This window comes from Schistocerca piceifrons, unplaced genomic scaffold (genome assembly GCF_021461385.2).
Source record: "Schistocerca piceifrons isolate TAMUIC-IGC-003096 unplaced genomic scaffold, iqSchPice1.1 HiC_scaffold_349, whole genome shotgun sequence".
In the NCBI taxonomy this organism is placed as follows: Eukaryota; Metazoa; Arthropoda; class Insecta; order Orthoptera; family Acrididae; genus Schistocerca; species Schistocerca piceifrons.
The window spans coordinates 208,495-213,494 of NW_025728569.1; the positions used below are offsets into that span (position 1 = coordinate 208,495).

The window sequence follows — 5,000 nt, forward strand, 5'->3', positions numbered from 1 at the left end:
TAACCAGACAAATCGCTCCACCAACTAAGAACGGCCATGCACCACCACCCACCGAATCAAGAAAGAGCTATCAATCTGTCAATCCTTCCGGTGTCCGGGCCTGGTGAGGTTTCCCGTGTTGAGTCAAATTAAGCCGCAGGCTCCACTCCTGGTGGTGCCCTTCCGTCAATTCCTTTAAGTTTCAGCTTTGCAACCATACTTCCCCCGGAACCCAAAAGCTTTGGTTTCCCGGAGGCTGCCCGCCGAGTCATCGGAGGAACTGCGGCGGATCGCTGGCTGGCATCGTTTATGGTTAGAACTAGGGCGGTATCTGATCGCCTTCGAACCTCTAACTTTCGTTCTTGATTAATGAAAACATACTTGGCAAATGCTTTCGCTTCTGTTCGTCTTGCGACGATCCAAGAATTTCACCTCTAACGTCGCAATACGAATGCCCCCGCCTGTCCCTATTAATCATTACCTCGGGTTCCGAAAACCAACAAAATAGAACCGAGGTCCTATTCCATTATTCCATGCACACAGTATTCAGGCGGGCTTGCCTGCTTTAAGCACTCTAATTTGTTCAAAGTAAACGTGCCGGCCCACCGAGACACTCAATAAAGAGCACCCTGGTAGGATTTCAACGGGGTCCGCCTCGGGACGCACGAGCACGCACGAGGCGGTCGCACGCCTTCAGCTCGCCCCACCGGCAGGACGTCCCACGATACATGCCAGTTAAACACCGACGGGCGGTGAACCAACAGCGTGGGACACAAATCCAACTACGAGCTTTTTAACCGCAACAACTTTAATATACGCTATTGGAGCTGGAATTACCGCGGCTGCTGGCACCAGACTTGCCCTCCAATAGATACTCGTTAAAGGATTTAAAGTGTACTCATTCCGATTACGGGGCCTCGGATGAGTCCCGTATCGTTATTTTTCGTCACTACCTCCCCGTGCCGGGAGTGGGTAATTTGCGCGCCTGCTGCCTTCCTTGGATGTGGTAGCCGTTTCTCAGGCTCCCTCTCCGGAATCGAACCCTGATTCCCCGTTACCCGTTACAACCATGGTAGGCGCAGAACCTACCATCGACAGTTGATAAGGCAGACATTTGAAAGATGCGTCGCCGGTACGAGGACCGTGCGATCAGCCCAAAGTTATTCAGAGTCACCAAGGCAAACGGACCGGACGAGCCGACCGATTGGTTTTGATCTAATAAAAGCGTCCCTTCCATCTCTGGTCGGGACTCTGTTTGCATGTATTAGCTCTAGAATTACCACAGTTATCCAAGTAACGTGGGTACGATCTAAGGAACCATAACTGATTTAATGAGCCATTCGCGGTTTCACCTTAATGCGGCTTGTACTGAGACATGCATGGCTTAATCTTTGAGACAAGCATATGACTACTGGCAGGATCAACCAGGGAGCTGCGTCAACTAGAGCTGAGCAGCCGGCCGCCCGGGAGTGTGTCCCGGGGGCCCGCGCGAACACGCAAGCGTCCGCTCAATCATTCTGCAAACAGGAGGAGGCTGAGCTCCCCTGCACAATACACCTCGAAACCCTCTCAGGTCCCGGCGGCGCGCAGCGCCGTCCCAAGTACTTGGTCGGGTTCGAGAGAGGCGCAATCGCCCGGAGTTAGGCGAGTAGACGCTTTCGGTGCGACCACCCGTGCTCCCAACTGAGCTTGCCGCTGCCGACAGAGGCCCGGGAGCGTGCTGTCGTGGCATTGCCGGCGGGAGACAACACGCGCCACCTACGGTGACCGGCAGCTCCAACGCCAGCGCCACAGAAGGACAAAAGCCCCACTTGGGTGCCGAAGCGAACTCTCCCAGCACAGCGCACGCGCCAACACATCCGCACAGCTGCGATACAAACCACCAGCGAGAACCGCTGGGGCGACCGAGCAGCAGACGGCGTCGCGGCGCCGAGCGCCGGGCGGCGGCGCATCCTCAACGCACACAGTCCTCAATCGGACCAGCACACTGAAGATGTCCACCGCGCTTCGCACCGGGCCCGCGAGGACCTACTTTGGCCGCACGGCGCCGCGCGCAGGGTGCGCCGGCGCGCAGCTGCGACGCCTGCCGCGTCCGTCGGCCGGCGCGCCTGCCACTGGCCGCCCCCACCAGCCGGCTGTAGCGCGTGCGCCCACGCACCGCGCGGCCAGCACGCCGGGAGGCGCCCCCTCACCGGCCGGGGACGGTCCCACCCAGCCACCGCCGCGTATCGCTTCACACCCAGATGCCGTTCAGTTTCGTCGGCATGGTGGGTATCGCTGGAACAACCGGTTAGTACCTCAACCTATCGTCGCCATCACCGATTCACCCCTAGCGAGAACAACCGCACCACAACAGGTTACCATTTGTTCATTTGCGTAACTTCACCAGAAAACGCAGGCGTCCATCGCCATTTGCAACTTCAACGATTATTGCATGCCTGTGTCAGGTGTCACGCCACACTACGTCTGCCCACATACACGCAACAAAATGTGCACGCCTAGACAATACGTGGAAGGTGGCCCCCGTACGTATGCGATGTCCATTGCTCGAACGACTGTCAACCGGCCTCTGTAGCATGTCGCAGATATGGAACGCGGTGCACCATGCCATCACGGTGTGTGAGGAGAGACGACTAGGTCCGAATACATCAACAGACAGCTCATGCTGATCGCCATCCACGGCGTCCGTTCCTCCCACACGTCTCTATGGCGTACCACACTGCAATCCAGCTCTCATAGGGAGACGACACGTAGCTGCGTGCACAATATTTGCACTGTATGGTCCGCCGTTTTTGGGCGCAGTCGTTGTGCGGTCACACATGTGCCACGATGTATCATTCAGTACATAAGGACGAATGTGCAGTACAGATTGTGGTTCACGCGTACGACATCAGCGGACAGTTGACACAGGCCGCACCACAACGTAGCCTGAGTACGTCGCATGCGAAGGGCATTGAACATGCAAACTTCTCACCAACCAGCTTGCGAAGGCAGGGGGCAAGGTGGGGACGTGGGGAGGGGCGGCATGTACGTCCTGCTGCCATCCACATTACAGTGTACAGCAGGAGCATGTGGAAAGTGAGCAAGACTTGCAAGGTGTTTAACATGAAGCGATACACAGGGGTGCGGGCAGTGCGAGTAGCGAACTATATTGCGAGGGTTGCGGGTGGGCAACACTACAGTAATTGAACGAGTCGTATAACAATTACAGAGCAGGTTTAGGCGACAACGTGGGTTACGTTAAGGCGACAACATGGGTTAGGTTAAGGCACAACATGGGTTAGGTTAAGGCACAACATGGGTTAGGTTAAGGCACAACATGGGTTAGGTTAAGGCACAACATGGGTTAGGTTAAGGCACAACATGGGTTAGGTTAAGGCACAACATGGGTTAGGTTAAGGCACAACATGGGTTAGGTTAAGGCACAACATGGGTTAGGTTGAGGCACAACATGGGTTAGGTTAAGGCACAACATGGGTTAGGTTGAGGCACAACATGGGTTAGGTTGAGGCACAACATGGGTTAGGTTGAGGCACAACATGGGTTAGGTTAAGGTACAACATGGGTTAGGTTAAGGTACAACATGGGTTAGGTTAAGGTACAACATGGGTTAGGTTAAGGTACAACATGGGTTAGGTTAAGGTACAACATGGGTTAGGTTAAGGTACAACATAGGTTAGGTTAAGGTACAACATAGGTTAGGTTAAGGTACAACATAGGTTAGGTTAAGGTACAACATAGGTTAGGTTAAGGTACAACATAGGTTAGGTTAAGGTACAACATAGGTTAGGTTAAGGTACAACATAGGTTAGGTTAAGGTACAACATAGGTTAGGTTAGGTTAGGTTAGGTTACACGTTGTTGTACGGAAAGGTGTAGGGGGGGGGGGGGGCGGGGGCGGCAGGTTCGTTGATAGTGATTATAGTAAGTGAATGCTTGTGACATGATCAGATTTGTCACGTCAGGATGCACCTTTGGCTTATTAGAGGCGGCGCTCCAATTCTATGCTTGTGTGAGACCTGTGTCTTTGACTCATGTCATTGTTTGTGCGCTGTGACAGGAGGTACTATTGTGATGTTGGGTGCACCGTTGTATAGGACATGTGTGGGTGTTGGTGCCTGGTCTGCGCAATGGTGGATGTCGAAAGGCTGGGATATTGTATTTTCCGCACGGACCTCCTGGTCTGGTTGTGATAGTGTGGATTGTGTAATGTGGCGGAGAAGATGCACTGGATGTTGTTCCATGCTGGTGCTTACATATTGTATGTGCGCCTGTTAGAAGCAGAGAGTGGTGCGTGATCAGAGTGTCTGGCTGACGTGTGGTTCCCATTTTGGGCAGACTCTTTCAGCATGTATACGGACAGTTGTGTATATTTGCTGTAGTTTGATGGCTCTGCATTGATTACTAATCAGCGCCGTGTGTACGGGTAATCTGGTTCCAGTCCAAAATGTTCCATCTGTGTACATTAGTGACAAAGACTCCCCCCATGCAGTGGGGCTCGGTCTGTTATAACTCTTCCGCGTAATATATTTGCCCCACGTTTTTGCGACTGCGAGTGCGAGTGCAACGCGCATGGGGACCGACATGCTGATGGCTCGGTATCGGACGCCGTACAGTGAGCAACGCGATCGCGTCTCTCGCTCGTAAGTGGTACAGGTCGCGGCTCATGTATACGGACAGCGGGAATGTCGCATATTGGAAATAACTCTTCATGAAACGCAAGTTATAGGGGTGGATTGCACTTTACGAGTGCGGGAAACGTCCGCCGTTCATCCGCTGGAGGTGCGAGTTTGGCGGTTGGGGTGGTGCACGAACGGGTGCGGGTGGCGTCATTGCCGGTCCACGGCTTCGTGCGGCAGAGCCACTGGAGATTGGGTGCTATGGTCGACAGAGGCTGCAGCCTTTGTGGGTGGCGTCGAAAGGCGGCCACTGTGGCGCCATCGCTGTCTTAGTCGGCTTGGCGTCTCATAGATGGCGGTAGCGTCGTTGCAGGAGGTCATGTTGCGGGAGACCTACAGATGG

The 5,000-nt window shown here is 54.2% G+C and overlaps 1 non-coding gene across 1 annotated transcript in view; it reads right to left on the reverse strand.

The window, feature by feature from the left end:
* LOC124746251 overlaps positions 1-1,410 on the reverse strand; it is a 1,909-nt gene extending 499 nt beyond the window's left edge. Inside the window, exon 1 of the ribosomal RNA XR_007011295.1 lies at positions 1-1,410. This exon is cut by the window's left edge and continues 499 nt beyond it. This is a non-coding gene — a ribosomal RNA (small subunit ribosomal RNA).
* Positions 1,411-5,000: the final 3,590 nt, after the last annotated feature.